Source organism: Arvicanthis niloticus, chromosome 9 (genome assembly GCF_011762505.2).
Source record: "Arvicanthis niloticus isolate mArvNil1 chromosome 9, mArvNil1.pat.X, whole genome shotgun sequence".
Classification (NCBI taxonomy): domain Eukaryota; kingdom Metazoa; phylum Chordata; class Mammalia; order Rodentia; family Muridae; genus Arvicanthis; species Arvicanthis niloticus.
The window spans coordinates 11,870,425-11,896,696 of NC_047666.1; the positions used below are offsets into that span (position 1 = coordinate 11,870,425).

Here is a 26,272-nt window from a genome sequence, read left to right on the forward strand (position 1 = left end):
TGACATGTGTGGCCGTTATATATGTGCACACACAATTCATGGGCACACACTTGTTGTGTGCATGAGTCACCATAAAAGCAACAGTGCATAGTACTTTGCACTTGATTGGCACTCACTAATGTTTGCAGGCTTAAAGTAAACCTCCGCCTTGCCCATCTCATGTTTTGTCATTGGCCATTGCTCTCAGGAGTTAATATTTACACCTGTCAATAAGGAAATCAACAATTACCAATATTTGCCCAGTATCTAAGAGGAGGTGATCCCCTATAAAATAGCCACCAGTGGGCAACTTGGCAAGCAGAAGTGCTGTGGCCAACTGTACAAAATGAGCCTCGTTCACCACACCAAGACTGCCAACAAAATGCCCAGAGAAGTGAAGAAGTGTGAACAGAGTAAGACTATCACAGTTGTAACTGGTAAGTGCTAGACCGAGCACTGAGGTGTAGGTCATAAGACTGTAGGTCTGGCCCTACTGCCAGCTGCTGTTCAAGATCTGATGTTGAGGTGGAAGGAGAGGTCCAGCTTATTCCAAACTGGGTAGAACAGATTTTTACTGTTTTGTTTTTGTCTCTTCCCACTTGTGCTGTTACTGAATGAACAAGGGTGTGTGTGTGTGTGTGTGTGTGTGCGCGCGCGCGCACACGCGCGCGTGCACGCGCGCATATATGGGCATACATGAGAGTAGTGCCTGAGAAAGTCAGAAGGTAGCATTGGATCCCCTGGAGCTGGAGTTACAGGCAGTGTTGAGTAGTAGTCGTGGGTGGTGATATGTTCAAGGAAGAGGGGGTCAGAGGGTGCAATGTGACGAGGGAGGGCACCAAAAAGGACAAGAAAAAGGGAAACTGCAATAATGGGAGAAATGAGAACCCCTAGGGACATCCCAGGATTCATTCTCCCTCTCTCTCTCTCTCTCCCTCTCCCTCTCCCTCTCCCTCTCCCTCTCCCTCTCCCTCTCCCTCTCCCTCTCCCTCTCCCTCTCCCTCTCCCTCTCCCTCTCCCTCTCCCTCTCCCTCTCCCTCTCCCTCTCCCTCTCCCTCTCCCTCTCCCTCTCGGATATTCTATTTACATTTCAGATGTTATCCACTTACCCCATTCCTCCCCCCACCCAGGAATTCCCTATCCCATCCCCTGCTTCTCCTGCTACTATGAGGATGTGCTTTCACCTACCCCCCACTTCCATCTCCCCACCCTCAAATCCCCCCCCCGCAGGCGTCCAGTCTTCATGGGACCAAGGATCTCCTTTCCCACCTATGCCCAACAAGGCCATTTTCCCCTACATATTCAGCTGGAGCCATGGGTCCCTCCCTATGTGCTCTCAGGCTGGTGATTTAGACCCTGGGAGCTCTGGTTGTTTGGTATTGTTGCTCTCCTCATGGGGCCTCAAACCCTTTCAGCTCCTTCAGTCTTCTCTCTAACTCCTCCACTGGGAATCCCATGATCAGTTCAATGGTTAGCTGTGAGCATCCGCCTCTGAATATGTCAGATTCTGGCAGACCTCTAAGGAGACAGCCATATCAGGCTCCTGTCAGCGTGCACTTCCTGACATCCACATCAGCTTCTACCTTTGGTGAATGCACAAGGGATGGATGGATACCCAGGTGGAATGGTCTCCAGATGGCCCCCCTTCAGTCTCTGTCCCACACTTTGTCTCCATATTTGCTCCCTTGAGTATTTTGTTACTCCTTCTAAGAAGGACCTAAGCACCCACACTTGGTCTTCCTTCTTCATGAGATTCATGTGGTCTGTGACGTGAATCTTGGGTATTTCAAGCTTTTGGGCTAATATTCAATTATCAGAGAGTGAATGCCATGTGTGTTCTTTTGTGATTGGGTTACCTTACTCAGGTATGATATTTTCTAGTTCCATCCATTTACCTAAGAATTTCATGAATTCATTTTTTAATAGCTGAGTAATATTCCATTGTGGAATGTAACACATTTTCTGTATCCATTTCTCTGTTGAAGGACATCTGGGTTCTTTCTAGCTTTTGGCTATTATAAATAAGGCTGCTATGAACATAGTGGAGCATATGTCCTTGTTATATGTTGGAGCATCTTCTGGGTATATGCCCAGGAGTGGTATAGCTGGGTACTCAGGTAGTGCTATGTCCAATTTTCTGAGGAACTGCCAGACTGATTTCCAGAGTGGTTGCACCATCTTGCAATCCCACCAACAATGGAGGAGTGTTCCTCTTTCTCTACATCCTCGCCAGCATCTATCACCTGAGTTTTTGATCTTAGCCATTCTGACTGGTGTGAGGTGGAATCTCAGGGTTGGTTTGATTTGCATTTCCCTGATGACTAAGGATGCTGAACATTTCTTTAGGTGCTTCTTGGCAATTCGAGTTTCCTCAGTTGAGAATTCTTTATTTAGCTCTGTACCCCATTTTTAATAGGGTTATTTGGTTGTCTGGAGTCTAATTTCTTGAGTTCTTTGTATATATTGGATATTAGCCCTCTATCAGGTATAGGATTGGTAAAGATCTTTTCCCAATCTGTTGGTTGCTGCTTTGTCCTATTGACAGTGTCCTTTGCCTTACAGAAACTTTGCAGTTTTATGAGGTCTCATTTGTCAATTCTTGATCTTAGAGCATAAGCCATTTGTTGTTCTGTCCAGAAACTTTTCCCCTGTGCCCAAGTGTTCAAGGTTCTTTCCCACCTTCTCTTCTATTAGTTTCAGGGTATCTGGTTTTATGTGAAGGTCCTTTATCCACTTGGACTTGATAGGAAAGGAAGACGTCAAAATATCACTATTTGCAGATGATATGATAGTATACTTAAGTGACCCCAAAACTTCTACCAGAGAGCTCCTAAACTTGATAAAAAAAATTCAGCAGAGTGGCTGGTTATAAAAATCAACTCAAACAAATAAGTAGCCTTCCTCTAAACAGGCTGAGAAAGAAATTAAGGGAATGACACCTTTCACAATAGTTACAAATAATATAAAATACCTTGGTGTGAATCTAACCAAGCAAGTGAAAGATTTATGACAAGAACTTCAAATCTCTGAAGAAGGAAATTGAAGCAGATCTCAGAAGATGGAAAGATCTCCCATGCTCATGGATTGGCAGGATTAATTTAGTAAAAATGGCCATCTTGCCAAAAGCAATCTACAGATTCAATGCAATCCCTATCAAAATCCCAACTCAATTCTTCAGAGTTAGAAAGAGAAATTCTCAAATTCATTTGGAATAACAACAACAACAACAACAACAACAACAACAAAACCCTAAGATAGCAAAAACTATTCTCAACAATAAAAGAACTTCTGGAGGAATCATCATCCCTGACCTCAAGCTGTACTATAGAGCAATAGTGATTAAAACTGCATGGTATTGGTACAGAGACAGGCAGGAATCAATGGAATAGACTTGAAGACCCAGAAATAAGCCCACACACCTATGATCACTTGATCTTTGACAAAGGAGCTAAAACTGTCCAGTGGAAAAAGGACAGCATTTTCAACAAATGGTGCTGGTTCAACTGGAGGTCAACATGTAGAAGGATGCAAATCAATCCATTCTTATCCCCTTGTACAAAGACTCAGTCTCTTTTGTAGGCAATCACATCATTTCCGGCTTCCAGCATCTCTCAGCTGTACAGCTGTACAAAGGACCTCCATCCTGCTGGCAGCCTATGTGCTTTTTGTGAACCTCCATTAATGTAAAAGCACAGATGTGCTCTGAGGTTTGCCAAGCCCTGTGCCAGGGAAGATTTTCAGTAGGATCTTCCCCAAGAGCCTTGACTCAGGGGTCACAAAATGCCTGGGTGACTCAGGTTTGTCCAGAATGGTCCTGCTTTTTGCATGGTATCCTGGACAAATTACTAATAGCTCCTTCACCACCTCAGGGGTAATTTGATTTGAAAGATAACTCTCCGGGCTCTCTGCTGTGGAAGGTGTCGTCTTCCTATTCTAAGATCCAAGCCATCGAAGGAGGAGGGAATGGGAAAGGGGCGTGAGTGAGGAGCAGAGAGCCACTGAGAGAAGGGTCCTGAGGCCAGAGGATGGGTCTTATATTAAATAATCAGATGGCTAGGGACGCAGCTCAATTATAGAGTGCAAAGTCTAGACCAAACAGATCAGTCACAGTGACCTATGTCAGGAATCCCAGCACTGGGAGGACAGGCGGGAGAATTAGAATTTTAAGATCATTTCCAGATATCTAGTGAGTTTGGGGCCTACATGAGATCCTGTGTTTTAAAAAATCACCTGCAAAGATATCAGAAGACCTTGCCAGTGAAACTTCTCTGTCAGAAGCCAACAGCTTTCCTCACTCATAAGTTTGCCATGAGAGTGTGAGGCCTCTGGGTTAGCTGCTCTGCCAACTGGCTTTTGTCTGCTTTGACCTTTCAGATAGCCCACAAACTGTCCAAGTAACTGTGGAGAAGAAGGTGGTGACTCGAGCCAAAATCACTGTCAAAGAGGGAATTCCAGTCTCAAGCAAGCAAACAACAACAACAACAAAACCCCATCCACAATAATGTTATAGCTGAAGCAGGTGACTGTGATGGTAAGTGCATCTATTTCAGATACTCTCTGTTTCCAGATCTGTCCCTGGAGCCAGGCCTCAGGGCTCAGTGCCTCAGTGTTTTCACCATAGTCTAACGGACACCAAGCCTCTGAAGCCACCTCTCAGATCTGAAAGAAGATGCTCTCACTCTCTCAGGCATCATGGGTATCTGGGCTGTCACCATGTAGGATGTGGGGGGAAGGGGACACACAGCAGGATCCTCAGTCTCGGGGTCTCCCAGGCACAGTGCTCCTGGTTCTCAGAGTCCTTCAAGGAGAGCCTGGAACTGGGGCAAATTGGTGTCAGTGAGAGCCTTTATCTGAGCCAGGGCAGCTTCCTGGGAGATGGTTCCAGGCAACAATGTCAGCCATCTGTGGGCTGTGTGAGCAAGGGACAGGTTGTTAGCATTCCTTCTAGGCTCTGCCCCACAGTTACCTGGCAACAGCTAGGTATGCCTAAATCACTATAAAAGGGACTGTTTGCCCCCTCCTCACTCTCTTACCCTCTTTGTCCCTTCTGTTCCCCTCCCTCTCCCCCTCTCTCTATATGTTCCTGGCCAAGCTTTCTCTTCCCTTCCCTTCCCTTCCCTTCCCTTCCCTTCCCTTCCCTTCCCTTCCCTTCCCTTCCCTTCCCTTCCCTTCCCTTCCCTTCCCTTCCCTCCTCCTCCTCTTCCTCCTCCTCCTCTCCCTCCTCTTCTTTTTCTTCTTCTTCTTCTTCTTCTTCTTCTTCTTCTCTCTCTCTCTCTCTCTCTCTCTCTCTCTCTCTCTCTCTCTCTCTCTCTGCCTTTCTCTGTCTCTACTCTCTCCTCAACACCCCCTTCCCATGCCATAACTCTATTCCATACTACATCTGCCATATGGCTGGTACCTCGGGGGGGGGGGGAAGGATGCCTCAGCATGGGCCCCACAGAAGCACCCCCTTCCACCTCACCATACTGGACCTCTACAGACACAGACGTGTCCTGGTTCTTTCTCTTTCTTTCTTTCTTTCTTTCTTTCTTTCTTTCTTTCTTTCTTTCTTTCTTCCTCTTCCTCTTCCTCTTCCTCTTCCTCTTCTTCTTCTTCCTCCTCCTCCTCCTCCTCCTCCTCCTCCTCCTCCTCCTCCTCCTCCTCCTCCTCCTCCTCCTCCTCCTCCTCCTCCTCCTCTTCTTCTTCTTCTTCTTCTTCTTCTTCTTCTTCTTCTTCTTCTTCTTCTTCTTCTTCTTCTTCTTCTTCTATAAAAGACAACACAGGTGATAGAAAGATACAGAGGCTGTGGGACCTGTCATCTGCCCCTCCCCTTGAGACCTGCACAGTCCAGGGTAGCTAGTGGACTATGTATCTGTTCTCTCTGCTCCCGCCTTTCCAGGCAGCTCTGCGCCTCAGGCTCGGCAGGAGTCTCTTCATCTCTTTGGTTGCTCTTATTTCTGCCTCTCTTACACGGAGGAGAATTCTGATTTACTCATTACAAGGAGAAAGCGATGTGTATTTTACTACAGCTTTTTCCAAGGGCCTATTACAGAGGCAGACCCTCGATCAATCCTATTGTCTTTTGCCCCTGACTTGGGATTCATTATGTACTCAGAAGCTTCGGCACATTGTCTTTATTCTTTTAAACAACTATTTCTTAAATGAGAAAAATCAAGGCAATGAATGACTTGAAATGGTCCAGTCAGGGCTTCCTGACCTGGGTCTGTCTCTTGGGCTAATCTCACAGCTGTTTACTACTCAGCCTCAGAGGAGTCTGTTCACACTATAGACAGGGAGGATTTGCACTCAGCACACCTGCAGCCATCTTGTTCTTGCCAAACCATGGCAGAATATCAGGGTGATTTCCTGATAGATGAAGAGCAGTATCTTGAGGAAGGGGCACCCTTTCCTAATTCACCTGGTGTCTCACACCTCCTTGTCCTCCACTCTCAGAATCAGCCACTCCCCTGCCTCTGCCTCTCTCCTCCTTGCTCACTCCCTGACACTTACCCTTTTCCCAACAGCACCAAACAGGATGGGCTGAGGAGTGCTTGGTGTGCTGAGGCACAGGACAGCATGTGCAGAGCATAGCTGGCCTGTCCCTGTTTCTGCTGGGACGGGGCCTCAAACCTCACACTCAGGCCATAGGACAGAAGTCCATTCAACCCAGAGATGTTCCCCAGAGTTCACTGCGTCTGCAGATCTCTCAGGGCCTCCTGCTTTAGCACTTTCCACCAATGAGAGGCTTTGTTTTTGCATTGCTATTCCTATTTGATGATGTCAGAGTGGTTTACAGCCTCAGCACTAACCAGTGAGCCACAGAGCCAGGCATCTTCCACAGCCCAGGTGCCCAATAAATGCCTCTGCCCACTTGGCATTGGTGTGGAGTCACGCTTTTACCAAGTTATGGCTGCTAATGAATGACACGCTGGGTATGATATGCACTCCTATGCAGTCATCTTCCATGCTGGGTGTGCACTCCTGTGCAATCATCTCCCATGCCCGGCTGCTGGTCATGTTTTGTTCCCACTACAGTAATTCACAGTGTTTCCCTCATGGCCAGGTCTTCCAGCCTTCCTTTGTATCCAAAATGCAACTTAGAGGTCACAGAAGGCAAACTCCTGTCTAAGTGACACCGTCTGGTCAAGTGAAAGCCTCCTCTACCAAGGAGAGAGAGAGGCATCAATCATGAAGCAAAATCCAGTCTCCACTTACACAACAGAGTAGGGGAGCAGAGAGAAGCCATCTTGTACTGGGTCTTGGTCTATCATTTGATTCAACATATCACCCAAACCCTCCCTCCCTCTTCTGGGAGGGAGGTAGATCATGAATTTCATAATCTCATCATCCAAAATCACCCAGCTGATAAGAGATAGAATCCGAGGACTGGAGAAATGGCTCAACGGTTAAGAGCACATGTCACTCTTGCACAGGACCCAGGTTCAGTCCTTCACATCCACATGATGGTTCACAACTATCAATAATTCCAGTTCCAGGGAACCCAACGCCCTCTTCTGCCCTCCATGGGTACTAAGGACTCATGTGGTGCACATACATAAATACAGACAAAACACACATAAAATAAAATCAATAAATCTAATAAAAGTAAATCTTTAAAAAAAAAAAAAAAAGAGGGAGAATCAGGGCTCCCATTACTTTGTGCCAGCATCATTTCTTGGTTTGACTATGCACAGGTCATGCACACACACTTGATGCCTAGTAGGTCTTAATGAAAATTTGAGCTGGTGTAGATGGTCTTGTAGCTCTCATTGATACAGGAAATGATTCACAATGTCAGGACAGCCCTCCACATGAGTAAGGGAAATGACAAAGACCCAACATAGTGTTTTAGAAAAAAAAATCAAAGAAAATAGGGATTTGGAGGGTTGTTTTGTGTGCTAACACATTTGGGGCAATTTGGGGGAAAAACCTTGTTTTGTATTCAAGAGCAGGTAAACACTTCATGGTTTCTTTTCTCACTTTCAGACTACATCATGAAGAGAATCATCAATCAAAATTAGATAATTCTCCACTTCACAGTTTACTAAAATTAATAAAATTAATTTAAAAAAGGCATAGTGTTGGAAATTTTTCTTTGTTGCATGCAGCTAGGGGCTTAGATGGGTTGATTTGAATTGGGTCTCCCTGAAAGTCACCCACTGAAGTCCTGACCCCAACCCCTACCCCACAGTCTCAGGAACAAGATTACTGCAGAGGTCATAATGAAGTGGTAGTGGCAGGGTATTTCAGTACAAGCTGGTGTCATTATGGAAAGAAGAAATTTGGAAATGGAGACATGCCTGGCAAGTATGTGAGTGATGACTAAAGTTACCCAACTCAGTGAGAAGCAGTTGCTGGAGGCCAGGAGAACAACCTGAAGCAGGTGCTTCTCTCAAAGGGACCTGGGCTCTGCTCACACTGGATCTCACACCATGTCTAGCCTCCAGAATTGTGGGTTCATTAAGGTCTATTGCTTGAGCAACCCAGGCTGTGGAACAGTGGCAGCTACAACATACGAACCCAGTTCTCAAACACAGCAGCAGCCAAAATGTGCCATTTCTGCCTGCATGGTGTCTTTTGGTAGACAAACTGGAGAGAGCCCACCGTAAGCTCGGGTAAAGGACTGCCCTCTCCATGTTAGAGGTGATACCACGACTTGTCCCTTGGAATATTTCACACACACCCTGTAGCACACCTTGTTCCACTTGTGACAAAGTTTCATCCTTCAGCAGACCAGTCCTCTGCTCTCTGGCCCCACAGTGCTCCACTCTGCATTCACAGCACAAAAACGGCCACACTGGACAAATGGATGTCTGAATATTAAAAAAAATTATTTATGGACACTGAAATTTCAATGTATATGTTTCACATGCCATAAGATATTGCTTATTTTAATACTTCATTTTGAAACAGAGTCTCATGTAGCTTATGCTGGGCTTGAATTAACTATGTAGCCAAGGATACCTTTAAGCTTCTGACCTTTCTGGCACCAATTTCTGAGTCTGCTGAACTTTTAAACCTGTCAAAACCACTCTTAGCTGACCAACCATACAGAAACAAGGGGCAGGCTGCGACAGGTTATTTCTCTTTATTTCTCTGTCCGGGGAAATCAGCCAATTCAAGCCATATTTCTATAATATCTGTGTTTTTTCAAAGAAACCAAAGTTCTCACTACACCTATGGGCCAGTTAGTCTAGTGTATGCCCTGTGAACAAGAGACCCAATCACAAAGTAGAAGGTGGGAATCAACATCTGTGGGTATTCTCTGACTTTTGCACACATGTGGTGACATTTATATACCCACATTCATTTACAAACACACACATACCCATACGAAACATTCACAAAAATAATTTTAACTTGGGAGGCAAAGGCAAGTAGATCTTTGTGAGTTTGAGGCTAGCCTGGTCTACATAAAGAGTGCCAGGACAGCCAGGGCTACATAGAGAGACTTTGTTTCATCATTATCACCACCATTATCATTATCATCATCATTGATAGATTTGATCTATTCCATTATCATCAAGGAGGGAACATGGCAGCATCCAGGCAGACATGGTGCTGGAGGAGCCAAGAGTTCTACACATTGATCTGAAGACTCTTTTACAAGCAGCCAGGAGGAGTCTCTCTGCTGGGGATTGGTTCTAATGCTTTGTCTTAATTCAGCTCCCAACATCATATGGGAATCTATGTGTCCAGACGCTGAGGGCCTCTGTCCCCAATTGTGTTTGATTGATCAATAAAGACCCAAAGGTCAATGGTTGGGCAGAGGGACAGAGGCAGGACTTTTAGGGTTTCCCTGCAAGAAACAGGAGAGAAGAAGAGATTCCGCCATGAGAGGGGTATAGGACAGACCACACCACACCGTGAATCAGGAGGGTGAGATGGCTGAAATGTAGGCACAAAGGGAAAGTGGCCCCGTGAGTGTGTGTGTGTGTGTGTGTGTGTGTGTGTGTCTTTTCATTCATGAATCTAGAGCTCTTAGGCGGGTGCAGAGCCGTGAGTGTACCTGCTGGGAGCACAGGGTGGTTTAACAATTTACTGCTGTAGCTCTTCCCCGCCCCCGCCACTGGGGGGAGCTAGAGCACTAGGAGCCCTCAAAGCCCGCCTACACAGTGACACACTTCCTTCAACAAAGCCACACCTATTGCAATGAGGCCACACCTCCTAATAGTGCCACTTCCCATGGGTCAAGCATATTCCAATATCTGCAGAATGTGTAGATGTTGGGGTGGACCAACTCGAAGCACTGGATCTGGGCCTGATGGTAGCTGGTCAGCAATGCTGCTTTCCTGAGCCTGTGCCACCAGGGCCACCTCACCCTTTTAGCTGGGGGGGGGGGGGGGGTGGGGCCGCGCTCCTGCCTAGGGCAGCTGGTAAGGGCCTTCACTTGGGCCATCAGGGAAAGCTTTCTGGTGACTACACCAACAGCTCCAGCTCTACTCTACTGGGATGCCCGCACCAACAAGGCCAGCTCTACCTGGATGTCCAGGCGAGGTGCATAGCCTGCTCTCACCATCTGACTAATGATACCTTCATTTATTTGAGAGATCCCCAACATATCGACATGCTGGATGCTTCTAGAAAGAGGACCTAGGCTTGGGAGCTGGATAAACTGAGAATCCTAGAGCTGAAGTTGCACAGTGCCCAAGGCATACCATGTGCAGACCCTAAAACATGTACCTGGAGCAGTGTGGTTGCTGTGCCATTGCTGGTGGGGAACCTGTCAACATCGGCGATCCCCCCCCCCCCGCTCCCCCCCAGCTTTCCACCCTACCCCCGCCCAGGCAAACAGCCTATACCAACTGTCTCCACTCCCTCTTAGCCTCATTCCAAGTGCACACACATTAAGCTGTATCTAAATTTTTCTAAAATTTTAAAAGTACTTTTGCCGGCTACCCGGGTTCGAGCTGTTAAATAGAATCGGAGCGCTGACAATCTGAAATTTATAAAATGTTGGAATATGTTAGAATCACAGGAGAGGTTGGACTCTCCCCAACACACGCATTCTGCTGACATAAGCATGATTTAAGAAATGTTTTGGGGGTCTCATTTTCAAGTGTAACCAGCTCCTTTCAGTCCCTCTTGATGGGAACAATGTTCTTATTTCTTATCAGGCCATCTCCCCCATTCTGTCTACAGGGGAAGCCTACAGTAAAGTCACCAGTGTGATGGTGTGGAATGGCCAACATGATCATGGCAGTGAGATGCTTTGATAGACGTCAGCAAAGAAAGCAAAAGAGGCTGACGAAGGAAAGACGTCAGGTGAAAACAAGAGAGGCCCATGTGGAAGGCTGACCAACTCTGATAGTTTTTTAACCATTTACAGCCAAGGCAGGCTTGTGGGGCAAGGAAGACTGCTGCTTAAGAAATCTCAATTCTGAACGTGACTAATCCAAGCCAAGGTGCTATCTTGACCTGGTTCTGGTTATGACATTGCAGAAGATGAAAAAGAAAAAGTGGAGTCATTTACTTGAGGTATTAGTGTTCCCTTTGCTTTAGAAATCAGTAAGGCTGCTGAACTTACAATGAACGAGAGATTAGAATAGGAGAAGAGACCTGGAGGTGTAGTTCAGTGGGTAGAGCTTTTGTCTAGTGCCCACAGAACCCAGCATATCATGAACTGGGTATGTTGGAGCACACTTGTAATGCACACTTTGGAGGTGGGGAACTAGAAGGTCAAGATCACCCTTGACTATGCAGAAGAGTTGGTAGAAGCTTGGGACACATGGGACCCTGACTGACTGCCTTGGCTCCTAGTACAAACACATCCTACCAAACACAGTGTCACATGCACTCTGTCCTGTAGCTTGCCGCTGACATCCTGAATGTACCTTCTTGTTCTGTGTTCTGAAATAAATGAAGGTGGTTGTATTTACTGCCACTAGATGGCATCGCGTGGCCAATAATGCCTGCAACAGGTGTTTTGTGGCCCTTCTGGGAACTGGTTTTGGACATTCAAATCGGAGATGATGGAATTCATGTAGGATTGTATAGCTGTGCCCAAAATAGTGCCTGAGATAAGCCCAGCAGAGAAGAAACAGAAAAAAATCTTCAAAGTGTACTAGAAATTTTATTGACTATGACATCCCAAAACGCTTGAATTATTTAAAACTGAATACAAAATTGTAGTAGATGATGAGAAAGTTTCTCCTTACCAGAATACCAGCTCTGTCTCTGCAAAGTGACCAGATAGCTGTCTCTCTGCACACAGTCACTGAGACAGGGTATCACTCTGGAGTCCAACCCAGCCTGGAATGCACTATATAGGCCAGTCTGACCTCAGCCTCCTGAGTGCTGAACTTACAGTTGGATGCCAGCATGTATCTTGTGTGAGTGTGTGTGTGTGTGTGTGTGTGTGTGTGTGTGTGTGCACCTGTGTGTGTCTGTGTCTGCCATAAAATGGGTGTGGGAGCCAAAGGAGGACTCATGGAAATCAGTTATTTTCTCCATCAGTGGATCCTGGGACCCCATTCAGGTTGTCAGGCTTGGCAGCAAATGCCCGTACCCACTGAACCACCTCGCCAATCCTGAAAGCCACTGAATCCCAGTCTTTCTCGGGGGTGTTCTTTGCTTTGTAGTTTAATGAGTGAAGATTTGCTCAGAAAGAGTGATTCATTGTTGCCCAAAGAAAATGAAGTAAAAAATTTTACCAAGATGTTATTTAAAAGTGTTCAGTTGTTCCTGGGGCTGGAGAGAAGATGGATGGCTCAGTGGGTAAAGTGCTTGCTCTACCAGCACAAAGACCTGAGTTCAGATCCCCTGCACTACATAAAAGTTGAGGGTCCCAGGAGTTCCCAGCCAGTCAGTTTGGCCAAAAGTGTGAGCTCCAGATTTACTGAGAAATCCTGTCTCAAAAGATGTAAGTGAAGAGTCATGAGAAACACACTTGTCACCAGCTCTGGCCTTTGTATGTTCATGCACGCACACACACAAACACACACACTGCAGATATGCATAAAAACAAACTTAATAAATAATGTTGAATTGCAAACATATTTCAGTGGAATAGGAAGTGATAGGGAAATTAGAAAGCTGTGTGATTCCGAGGAGGAGGAAAGCACCTCTGGTGACTATTTGGTGAAGTGAGTCGCTCACCAGATATTCATGAAGCAGTTACAGCATGCTGCACATGAGGGCGGGGAGTTGGAGCTGAATGTGGAGGTGTCTGCCTTACAGATGCTTGCAAGGTGGGAAGCAGAGGAGAAAACAGAGCTGAGTCTGTTGTGATTTTTAAAAATCTGATTTATTTATCATTTTATTTATATGAGTACACCGCAGCTGCCTTCTGAAGAGGGCATTGGATTCTATTACGGATAGCTGTGAGCCACTATGTGGTTGCTGGGAATTGAACTCAGGACCTCTGGAAGAGCAGTCAGTGTTCTCTCCAGCCCCTCTTTTTTTTTTTTTTTCCTTTTTAAGAGAACATTAAATTTAAAAGTATAGGCTGTTTCATGAATGTCTTCTTATAAGTTGTAACGATGATGCAGAATGAAGGAGAATGAGCAGGGTAGACAGACAGAAGAAAGATAAAGAAGATAGGTGTGCCTATGACAGTAGCTGATAACCACCAACTGGCTCAGAGTCTAATTTCCGTGATAATAAGTCATGCTGGTGCATGCCTGTCATGCAAGGACTTGAGGGATGGGGGGTGAGGCAGGAGAACCACAAGTTTGAGGATACTCTCGATGTATTGAATTTGGGTGGAGGGTTGGGTTGAGAATGTTACTGAAGATTTAGAAAGGTCCCATCTGAAGGTTTCCATACAATTTGGTTGTCCCTGGATCTTTCAGAGTCCTGTAGCCTGGTGGTAGCAGTCTCTCAGAAAAGGCATTGTCAGAGGCTGTGTCCTTATCAGAACATATCCTCCATCTAGGCAGCAGTTCCAGGATCCCAAATGAGGATGCTAGGTGATAGGGGCTTTGAAAAAGTTTGGATGGGAAAGCAGAAAATCGAGAGTACTCATCAAGTGTAGCTCCACTCAGGAGATGAATCAGGGAACAGCATGACAGGCCCCAGTCCCAGGACAGACACACGGCAGAGACCCTGAAGAGAGGACTCAGAGTTCATGCAGCAGAAGTGGGTACAGTTCCTCTGTACATCTTCCTGGGGATGGGGGAGAGCAAGGAACAAGAATGGGGAATGGGATGTATGGTCACCAGTGCCCCTTTTGATATAACTCACTTTTTAGATGAGAGATTCTGGCACCAAGAAGGGACTCACGGTGTCTCAGCGGTGACTGTCAATGTACAAAGGGAGATGTTGGTAAGGATCGGAGGAGCAGCAGCTGGACGGTAATGCTGGCTTCTTACACATGTGACCTGCTTGCAGGAGCAGACACAGAGAAATCATGGCTGTCTGCAGAGGCAGAGGTCTCCAGGCCTGACTCTGAAGGACAAGTAGGAGCTCACCATTTGGACAAAGAGAAATGTCAGTATGATTTGCGAAAGGAAAAGCATACGCAAACCAGAGAGGTGTGGAGGCCAACCTCCCAGTGACTGGCTCAAGGTGTGCCTGAGAAAGGATGGGTGTGATGGGAGCGAGGCTGGAAAGGCTAAAGTGGGTGAGACTGTGGCAGGACTGAGGACCATTCCATTTTCATTCAGAAGACCCCGTCTACAAGTCAAGTAAAAGCAGATCTGTGGGTACCTCCATCTAGGTCTGAGGACCTGCTGCCTATTCCCGTTGCTTACTGGCTTCTATTGTCTCTGGTGAAGTGACATCAGAGATGTAGAAGAATAAGGAGAGCTGGACAAGAAGGTGAGAAGACCATTTTAGCAATCTAATGTACCCTCCCCCAAAGACTTTTAGTTTCATGAATTATTATTATCTTCCAAAGTACTTGACTTGTCAAAATGTTAAAATAAACATAAACATAGCACCCAGGAGTATAGGGGATCACACAATACCATAAACAACTACCCCAGAACAGGCAGAGCCTAAGAGCAGGTGGCAAACCAATTCTGATGTGCAGGGTAGTTTGGTTACTGGGTAAGTTTAGGGCTGGACACACACACACACACACACACACACACACACACACACACACTACAGACACACACACACACAGAGACAGAGACAGAGAGACACAGAGAGAGACACAGAGAGAAAGGCAGAGAGAGACAGAGAGACAGAGAGACATCTCCTCCACGCTGGAGCAGTGATGAACTGTGACCAGGAGCTCTGTGTGGGTTGTGTGTCTGTCCCACGTAGATGGCTCAGTAGCCCTGTGACCATTGGCCACCTGGCTGGGAGCCTCAGATCGTTAATTAATCTCCCTGAGATTAGTGAAGCAGCCAGAGCAATGACTCCTGTGATTAGGACTGGGCTAGCCTGAAATCAGCACTTAACCAGAAGTCTCTGATGATCTCAAAGCTAAGCCGCCACTTCCACCTCAAGGTCACCTCAGGTCTGACAAAGACAGCTAAAGACCTTCGGACCTCACACTTGGAGACTGTCCTACCTCTTCCCAGAAAACCTGAGCTCTCCTATAAGGCTTGGGTTATCTTGATTAAGACCATGGGCATTTACAACCTGGTTGTATCTGCCGAGTTAGGGAACAGCCAGAGAGCAGCGCGCAGCAGTGTCCATCGAACCAGTGACCTCAGGGAAACAGAGCAAAGCAAAAAGGCTGCAAACCTGGATCACCTCAAATGTAAGGAAACGTGAAGTTAAGAATAAACCAAAGAATGCAGGACTAACAGTGGATGCTGTCACCGCTCTGCAGATTATAATGCAAGGAGGAGACATGATGGCCAGGAAAGCTGGAAAGGAAGAGATGGAACTGCTGCCATTTGAAGATAAAGTGAGGAGGAGGGGAGAAAATAGGAAACACTGTCACGACTGTGCCGTTGCTGCTACCACCATCACTGCTGATGTTACTACTCCTACCACCATTACTACTGTGTCATTACTACTGATGTTATTACTCCTGCCACCATTACTATATAACTACCACTGCCACCACTTACTACTGTGCCATTATCACTACCACCACTACTACCATGTTATTATTGCCACCACCATTACTACTGTGCTACTGCCGCTACCAGTGTCACTACTGTGCTATTACTGCTACTGCTGCTGCTGCTACTACTGTTTCCGGACAAGATAAAATCCCCTGCATGAGAACAAAGAATTAACAAAATATATGAAACAACAATTTCCAAACAACCAGACATGATGTCATGTGAAACACTGGCCTCTGAGAGATTCAGTAAGTGTATTTGTTTTTCGGGTAATTTCTGACTGGATGCATGTAAGTATCAACATAGGATAGCGGATACATTTTTGTATTCTCACATACACTCTTGGTGTTTATTCTGGGATGCAGCATAAGACACCTGTGTATCTTGTGTTTAACTTTACAGGCAGGAGTGTGGAAGTTCATATTCCATATGTCCTCCATGTCACACAGAGATAAGACAATTCTGAGAGGCATTGCAGTTTTCATCTCTCAGAACTTCTAGAGACAAAACCTGCAATGCCTCAATGCCTAAGCCAAAAGAAGAATGGAAGCGGGCGGCAGAGTTGCCTCAGGACTTAAGAGACTTCACTTTCTAGAACCCACACTGGGTATTCCACAACTGCCTGTGACTCCAGAGCAGCTGATACCCTCTTTTGACCTCTGTGGGCATATGCACATATATGGGCATGCACACAAAAATATTTTATTAAACTGTATGGGATTCAAAGATTAGATACTGAAAAATAATAGTAGTAAAAGATCAGTGAACCCAAAGAGGCAAATAAATATGAACCCAGACACAGAGGAAATTGTAATTAGAAAATACACATTGGCAAGCTAGGAAGATTGGAGCAGTGTGCTAGAGTTATGAAAGGGGGTTTCAAAGGACAGAGCAGGAATAAATATTTGAAAAAATAATAACCCGATTTTTGCTGCATGCACAAGTGCCTCGCAGTCAAAGGACAACTCTCAGGAACCAACTTCCATCTCCTACTGTGTAGGTCCCAGGTATTGAACTCAAGTCATCAGGCCTGGCAGCAGCATCTTTACTCAGTGAGTTATTGCAACAGTCCTTCTAGATTTAATTAAAATTGTTAACATGATAGAAGTAAGAAGAAGAAAATTGTACCTTGGTCCATCATAAATTAAAGTGTCCAAAGCTAATGATAATGATAAAAGTATTCAAAGAAACCAGAAAAAAAATGGCATGTTACATGGAAAAAATAACAGTGGAGATGCCAGCAGACTTCACAGAGGGGTCAGCACTAGTATGAACCCAAGTGTGTTTTTTTAAAGAGATGAGAGAAAAACAGTGCTGACAACCTAGAATTCTACAGTACTGAGATCTCCCAGAAATAAGGCAAAATACAGACTGTATCAAGCAAACAAAGGCTGAAGGAACTCAGACATAACTGCTTTATACTATAAGGAGTAAAAGGTTCTTTTGTGTATTTTTGTCCCGAATATGCTCCTTTAAAAAAATGTATGTATATGCTTGCTTCTCTGTATGTGCATTATGTGTATGCAGCTACTCTCAGAGTCCAGAAGAGGGCGCTGGATCCCTTGGAACTAGAGTTACAGGTGGCTGTAAACCACTAGACGTTGGTGCTGGGAACTAAACTAAGTCCTCTGCAAGAATAGCAACTGCTCTTAACTATTGAGCTGTCTTTACACACACACACACACACACACACACACACACACACACAGAGAGAGAGAGAGAGAGAGAGAGAGAGAGAGAGAGAGAGAGAGAGAGAGAGAGAGAGAGGAGAGAGAATGCATGCTTTGTTCATATTCATCTCCCAGTCTCCCTTCTCTTGCTTCTTTCTTCTCAAATAGCTCCCCTGTTACTCTCCCTTAAAAACAATCTGCATCCCATGTATGAGAGAAGACACGAAGTATCTGTCTCCTAGCTTATTCCACTTACTGTGATGATCCTTGGTCCATCCACTTTTCTGAGACTGACACAGTTTTATTATTCGTTACAGCTAGCACAGCTCACACACACACATGTGCTTTTTTTTCCTTTCTTTTTGTGATACAGTCTCGTATCAGCCAGTCCAGCCTTAGGCAGCTGAATTCACCATGTAGCCCTGTATGGTATGGGACTTTTGTTCCTTCTGCTCCTACCTCCCAGGTTCTGCCCCATTTTCTTTATCCATTCATCTGTTGAACTCGACATTTAGGTTGAGTTTATATGTTTCAAAAAAAAAAAAAATGGTGTGCACGCGCATGCATGCAGAAGGGAGAACAGTGCTTTTACAGGCAAGCAAAGGGTGTTATTGACAGTTGCGAGCCACCAGACATGGGCACTGGGAGTTAAATTCAGGTCCTCTGGAAGACTATGCCGTGCTCTTAACAGCAGAGCCATCTCTCCATCGCCAACCGATTTCCACAGTGACTTTAAGAATTTCCATTCCTACTCGCAGGGCGTAATGGTTTCGTTTCTTCTGCACCCTTACTGATACGTGCTAATTTTCCTTTGTCCTATTTTTATTGGGACAAGGTCTCAATATAGTTTGAATTTATATTTTCCAGATGTTGAACATTTTTCATGACTTTTCATTTAATATTTTAAAATGCTCCTTTATGACTTGTCTGTGCTTTTATTTTTTAGAAAAAAAACCTGTTTAAATAAATTGTCCACTTATTAACTGAATTATTGTTCTTTTTGAGTTTTTGTTGGTGGTGGTTTGGTTCTTTGTTTTAAATGACAGTTTCTTGTTAAGACTTTCTCCGTTCTGTAGTCTGACTCTTTCCTGGGACAGTCGCTTCTTTTGCTGTCAGAAGCTTTCAGATTTTCGGTAATTTTGTCAGTTCTCACTACTGCTTCCTGAGCCATTGCAGTAAGACTCAGAAAGTCATCGAGGCGTTTCCTCTCTAGCTGCTAGAGTCCAGCAGTTTCAGGCCGTGCATTAAGATCTATGACCCATTTTGAAAGGAGTGTTGAGTATTTGTGTGTGTTTGTGTGTGTGTGTGTGTGTGTGTGTGTGTGTGTGTGTGTGTGTGTGTGTCTGGGCTCTTCTACTTTGATTTTATACATTGATTTCCGGCACCACTTGCTGAAGAGGCCATATTTCCTCCAGTGTTTTTACATCTTTGCTGAGAATCTGATAACTGTAGCTATGGGGGCTAATCTCTGGTTCTCTTTTGGCTCTGTTGGTCTATGTGTTTTATAGCTTCCACTGTGAAGGTCTTTCACCTCCTTGGTTACACTTACACCCAGGGCTTGAATTGTTTTCATGTTGATTCTGCATTGTGCATTTTTGTTGAATGAGTTTGTGGTATCTGAGAATTTTCCAGTGGAATCTTTATAGAGTCTTTTAGGTGTAAGACCACATTACCTTCAAATATGGACTTCTTTCTTTCCTGTTGTTATCCCTGTTAAAAGTTGATTGGTTTTAAAGATAGAGTCTCACTATATAGCACAGGCTGGCCTCCTATGCTATATAGTGACATAGTTCTTCTGTGTCAGCCTCTTAAGTTCTAGGATTCCAGGTTTTTACTACTAAGTCCGGCCTTGTATCTTCTTTGTATTTCTTTGTTTTAATTTTTTATTTTGTGTGTATGGGTGTTTTGACTGTATGTCTGCATGTGTGGGCCTAATGTACTTTGAGGTCAGAAGAGGAGGTCGGATTCCCTAGAACTGGAATTGTGAGATGCCATGTTGAAGCTAGGAATTGAACCTGTATCCTCTTGAAGAGCAGCAAGTTCTTAACCACTAAGCCATCTCTCCAGCCCTATATTGTATGTGTACATGTTTATATGTGTGTATGGTTTATACATGTATGCCAGTGTATGTGCATGTGTGTGCATGCAATTGGATGCCAAAGGTCAAAGTCAAGTGTCTTCTTGTTATTCTCCAGCTTACTTTTAGAGACAGAGTCTCTCGCTGAACTTAGAACTTGCTGATCTGATAGACTAGCCAGCCAGGAAGCCAGAGATTTTTCTGAGTCCTCGGTAGCTAGGATTCAAGGTACGTGCCAGTGTACCCAACTTTCATGTGGATGCTATAGATTTAACTCAGGTCCTCATGCTTGGGGTGGCAAGAACTTTACTTACTGAGCCAGTGCCCCACCCCCTTATTTTTTCCTCTAGATTTACTGCTCTAGCTAAGAATACCAGCACCCAGCACTGAATCCAATAAGAATGCAGAGAGTGAACATATCTCTCTCTCTCTTTCTCTCTCTCCCTCTCTTTTTGTGTCTCATAAAACACCAAATCTATATTTATATCCACATATAATAAACATAACTCTAACCTGAAATATATCATAAATAAAACACATCTAGTAATCTAGTATTTGACAACTTAAGTATCAATAATTAAAATAAAGCAAACTGGAGTGAAATATATACATTAAGAAAAACCCAACAGGCTGTACTCTACCACACGTACTGTCATCTCAAAGGGAAAGACACACAAAGCCATCAGCATCCCAGGAGTCAATAGTGATGACAAGAACACACCATGAAGTACAAAGGGCTGATTTCAAACAAATGAATGAACAGCAAGGAAATTTTACGGTTTCAGAAAATGTAGCTTGAGAAATCTGAAAGCCCTCGGAATTTCAGCATTACACACATTAACTTGTTGCCTAATAGATTTGGTGATTTTTTAAAATACAGGTTTCATTTTTGCTCCCTATTTATCCTTCTCCCTCGAGACTGACACTATTGTCTCTGTGAGGTTCCTGTACGCGTGATGGATTTAGGCAAAGACGGAGATAGTCATCTTGCAGATGTGAAGTGCAGAACCTAGGAAAACAGTCTGAATTGTGTGCACAGGGCTCAGCTTGTGGACGGGAACAAGGCCGAACATGCATGTTCCTGATACAGACACACTTTCTCCAAGAGCAGACACATCTCTTCAACACAGGGGGTAAGACATCTCCCGGGGTCCTTGTCTTGTTCTTAAGAGGAAAGTCAGTTATTTCCTCCGGTCAGTTATAATGTCAGCTACTCAGAGTTGGCATCTATGGCCTTTGCTATACTGAAATGCAATCTTTGTGTATTCCAGGATTCTAGTGCCTTCCAGGATTGGATCATAGAAGGAAGTTGAGTCCCATCAAAGGCCTTTCCTGAATGTATTTAGATGAGCATGTAATCTCTCCCTTGACTTTTACTGTAAGTAATGCAATTAAGAATATAAGTAAGTAATTTAAGTATGTTGATTGATTTGTCTTTGTTGAACCATCTTGGAATCCCTGGGAGGAAGTAAATTTTATCAGGGCATGCTATCTTTGCAAAACATTGTTGAAAAATTTGTTTTCACAACATTGTTGCAAGTATTTTACTAGGGACTTTAAAATCTGTATCTATATTGATGACCAGGAAATTGATCCACAGGTTTTATTATTTTGCTATGTTTTTACTGAGTTTTGGCATCAGAGGGTGAGTTTGGCTTTATAGGCTGAGGTTGGAAGTATTCCTTCCATTTTCAATGTTTGGATGGTTTGAGGAGCAAAGACTGAGTCCTTTAACAAGGAAAATGACCCTACACAAGGGAGGGAGCAGCAGAGGAGATGGCAATTATGTGATAAGATTTTAATTATTGTTTAAATACCTTTAAAGGATGATTATCCATTTCAACGTTAGTCACAGTGCAGTATATACATAAGGATAAAATGTGACCACGATTTCATCAAGGTCTAAAAGGAATAAATAGAAGTGCACTGCTTCAAACCGTTTATGCCATGCATGCGAGGTACACTCTGACTCAAAGGTAGTGTGTGATAAGTTAAGATGTGTACTCTAAACTCTAAGGCAATAACGAGATTAATGAAGACTCATAGATGATTTACAAGCAGAGCAGATAAAAAGGAAATGAAATGTGTAATCAATTCAAAAGAAAAAAAAAAGAGGCACCTGAAGGAAGAAAGGAAAACAAAGGGGAAAATAGTAAATAACTAGAAAGACAGACATTTAAAACCAGTGGAAGAATGTGCCTGTTAAAGTTGAGGATCCAGGATTGGCAAGATGACTCAGTGAGCAGAGGACTTGCCACCAAGACTGGTGCCTGAGTTTGTCCTCCAGAGCCACATAATGGAAGGGAAAACCAAGTCCTGCAAGTTGTTCTCTGACCTCCACAACTGAGCCATTCACACATGCACACACACACACACACACACACACACACACACAAAATTACATAAATAAAAATGTATGCAATACATTTTAAAAATAAAAATACTCATTTAGGCAGTAGTTTCTGGATTACTACCAAAAATACAAACACTGAAAACGTTGGTGACTTAGTGGATATTAAATCTTTTATACTCAAAACTGCACCGTTGAGACTATCAAAAGACAACTTACAAAATGAACGAAAATATTTGCGAATCATGTGCGTGATAAAACGAAACTCTATCTAGAATACAGGAAGTTCTCCTGACAACTAGCTCAAAATTAAAAACAAAACAAAATTAGAATCAAGGAAAGAATTTAAGCAAATTTTCCCCCAAAGAGGTATGCAAGTGACCAGTAAACACATGCAAACACGTGCAGCATCAGTGGACTTCGTAGGGATATGAATCAAAACCTCAGGAAGGCATTATGTAAACATCCCGTGGATACTATATTTTAAAAGATGGGAGAACAGCAACTCCTGGCAAGGACGATGCAGGAAAATTGAAACCCCTTTCTCTGCTGGTTTAGGAACAAGACTGGCATTGTCTCAGAATGAATGCTGAGTAGAGAGAGATTTATTGGGAAGTGACTCCAAGCATGTGAGGCTAAGCCTGTGTAGGAAAATGGGTTTGGGGTGGAAGACAAGACCCCGGAGTTCACATACCAGCTTCAACACACAAGTATGCTGGAACTTTGAGACAGAAGCTTTTAAGGTCTTTGGTCTTCTACATCATCCATGAAGGCAAGTTCGGGCTACTTGATTTCTGTGCTTAGCCCCACGTTTCAGCATTAACGTACCAGACTTAGGGAGAGCTGAATGAGTTAGCCACTCTCCAAGCTCCCTGTTCTATATTTTCAACTTTTGCACAGCAATCCCAGGAGAAAGAAGCTGCTTTTGCCTCTAGGACCACAGGTCTTGATCCTTTACAACAATATCAATGGTTGATCTCCATCTGTGTTCCAATGACCTCAGACAGCAGCCAGGGTTGATCCTTGAGAGAATTGCTACTCTGCAAACTGCTAGTTAAATGCTTGATAAATATTTGTTATATAAGTAGATAAGAAGCTTGCTGTTGTGGTAAATATTTAATCTCAATTGGGGGTTTCCACCCCACCTTTGAACATTCAGTTCCCAGATAAAAGACACAAAACTTTTATATTTATAATAAGCCTTAATTAACACCAGAGCTGGGCGGGTATCTGCCTTTCATGCTATTATGCCTATTTTCCTGCCAATAACCCTCCGTTATGACTTGCTATGTTCCATCTGGGCTGCTCTTAACTCTCAGTGGCCAGCCCTCATGGCCATGTTTTCATGACTCGCCTACCCCATGGCATCTTCTCCTTTCTTCACCTACCTGTCCCCTCATGATCTCCTGCCTCAGACTCCCAAGTCCAGGAACGGAAACCTCACCTATCTCTCTTCTACCCAGCTATAAACTGTAGGCATCTTTATTTACCAATCAGGAATAACTTGGAAAGCAAGGTTACATAGCATTATTTGGTTCTATGTGAGAATCTCCTCGTCCCTGAGGACAACGAGGACCAGTATTTGACATTACACAACATAGCAAAAGATCAGACCTCAACAGCTTGCTTATTCTCTAAATGGGAAAACAGCAGTGAAGGAGAACAATGCCCCGCCAGGATTATGTATCCAGGAATCTATGATATATAAATGTAGCTGCAATCCTTCACTTTTCAATCTTTTGTGATGCCTATTTCATGTTTCTATGAAGGAGAATGGAAATGCAGGTGAGGGTAGAGAATGGAGATCTTTCTCAAGAGTCACAGAAGATATGGTAACTAGAGTCCAACGAGACGTGGTCTTGAGATGCTCACTTAAGAGGTAGGGAAGCCTCCTAAGTCAGGGTGCTGACCAACCTGCAGGGTGAGTGAGCATCTTCTAAAGGAACCAAGGAAAGGGGAGAGAGATCCCAGGATGCTCACGGCATCTCTCCAGCAGACCTCCAACCTCCTCCACAGAGTAATCCCTGGAAGGGTTTGGTCGTGCTTTCTGATGAAGTTCAGTTACTGATTTGTATCTTGTTTTTCATTCCCCTTCTAAGGTGGATTAAGTCTCTTTCTATGACTATGTGACACCCCGCATTTGCTCATTAGGGTCAGAGGAAGGGGTGACATGCTGAAAAGGGTGGGGAGGAGGTTTGTGTCCCTGCTGCATGAAGGCAGAGTCAATGTCAAAAAGCACTTTATACCTTAGAGCCTCAGTGCTGGAAGCCAACGCGGGCCCACAGTACATTTAGAGTAGCAGCTCAGTGTGATGTGGTGGCTGGGAAGCCATCGCATGGGCTTGGACCCAGTCCTGGGAACAAGAAGTCCACGCCCCCTGAGCTTCCTCTGCTCGGTCTCGACCCACAAGAGTTAACAGCAAATCAGGGAAGGGGTGACATGTAGTACAGGAGTTTCCAAGGCAACATAGAAACAGAGTGCAGATACGCACCACTGTGTGCAGTTTTACTTTTTACATGATTGCTTCTATCCATTCATCTATCTTCAATAAATATTTGTGTCAACCTAAATAATAATAAGAGAGACTCTAAAAAAAAAAAAAACCATACGTATTTGGGAACAGCAGAGTGATGCAATGGACTCCTCTACCACAGTAAATGATATGCATGTTTGACAAAGGGGCAAGGCAAGATTGTATTTTACGTTTAAGTTTGTATTTATTATTAGTGTATATGTGTGAGGCATATAGCACACATGTGTCACATACCTGTGTAGAGGTCAGAAGGCAACTTTTAGGAGTTGGTTCTATCAATAGAAACCTTGCTCTTGAGGCAGTCTCTCTCATTGCTTCTCTTGCTACACTGCATTCTCCAGGCTAGCTGACTCAGAAGCTCCAGACAGTTTTCCTGTTCTGCTTCCCACCTCACCAGAGAAGTTCTGGAATTGCAGATGTGCACCTCATGGGCATGTGGTTTTACTCTTTATTTGAGTCCTGGAAATTGAACTCAGGTCACTGGGCATGCACTATTGACCTGTCTCGTCACTCAAGAAAGCAGAACGTTTTAAGGGGAAAGGGAAGACATTTCTGCAGGATATTTGGATATAGAGTCTTATGTAAGCTACTTGGATATGAGGTTTACTGTTCTTGAGCATCCAGGAGAAATTGATATCTGTTCTTTGGTGGAAGTGCTATCTCTGGGCAAGTGTTCTAACTATCAGATGTGTTTGAATTGTGCCATTATTAAAAAAAAATATCAAAGATGGGCTGACTAGATGGCTCAGAAGGGAAAACTCTTGTTGCACAAGGCTCACAGCCTGAGTTCAATGTATAGAACCCACATAAACAGGGAAAGAAAGAACCAGCCTTAAGGTCATTCTCCGACATATGCATGCAAGCTTGTAGCCCTCTACCTGATACGCGTTGCCCCCTATTATGTCATATTACAAAAGGAATAATAATAATAAAAAGAATGTCAAAAACTTAGTTTCATAACTTAGTACACACGTGGAAGATGGGCACAGCACTCAATGTGCATAGAGGGAGGACATTCTCTTTGAGCCTTTAGAAATTTTAAGAGAAAGAGTCGTCTCAGAGAGTTGGACAGAAGCCCTTCTCCTTTATTACTGCATTGGGTCTAACAAGAAAGACTTCAAAGCCTCCCGGCTTAATATTTACAATTCAACAATGTGCTTACTGAATTTACTTTTCTTTGGGAGATGTGAACAAATGACTCTTCACCCCAGATGGGGCACCAACAATAGACCAGAGTAAAACTTCCAATGAAGTCCAGGTTGGTGAACAAGTGAGTTTACTGGGATTACTTACAGGGCATAGGTGAGGGACCACACTTGGGTGACTTCCAAACAATTGCATCATACAAAGTCTCATCCCATCCCTGATAATGACTTCATGGAAGTTGTATCACAAAGTCTCACTTTTAGTTACCTTCTATTTCCTGTATGTATATTCTAGTGTCTCCAAGATCATTTGCAGCTTGTAAGAAGTAGAAGGGTGTAATGGTTGGAGTCCTGAGTGAGAGTCCCATATTCTCATATAGAGTGTTATGGTCACATTATCATTACCATAAATATAACTCTCTCTGTATAGTTCATGCTTCATTGACAAGACTAGCAGGGTTCAGTAGTCTCTACTCTATGATGGTTATGGAACAGACATGTTATGCCTAATGCAGATACCCAAACTATTCAGTGATGTACCAAGGGTGTGCTGGAGAGTTTTATGTCCACT

General features: G+C 44.1%; 3 long non-coding RNA genes across 3 annotated transcripts; 2 read left to right on the plus strand and 1 right to left on the minus strand.

Annotated features, from left to right (window-relative positions):
• The first annotated feature begins 225 nt into the window (after nt 1–225).
• Nucleotides 226–8,034, plus strand: LOC143443447 (uncharacterized). The gene is made up of 3 exons (XR_013112433.1): nt 226–416; nt 4,354–4,510; nt 7,945–8,034. It is a non-coding gene; the product is annotated as an uncharacterized LOC143443447 (long non-coding RNA).
• Nucleotides 4,516–5,694, minus strand: LOC143443448 (uncharacterized). The gene is made up of 2 exons (XR_013112434.1): nt 5,451–5,694; nt 4,516–4,888 (listed from the first exon to the last, which is right to left on the minus strand). It is a non-coding gene; the product is annotated as an uncharacterized LOC143443448 (long non-coding RNA).
• Nucleotides 8,035–15,289: 7,255 nt separating the features above from the next.
• LOC143443450 (uncharacterized) lies at nt 15,290–21,702 on the plus strand. Its single transcript, XR_013112436.1, has 3 exons — nt 15,290–16,174; nt 20,713–20,806; nt 20,945–21,702. It is a non-coding gene; the product is annotated as an uncharacterized LOC143443450 (long non-coding RNA).
• Nucleotides 21,703–26,272: the final 4,570 nt, after the last annotated feature.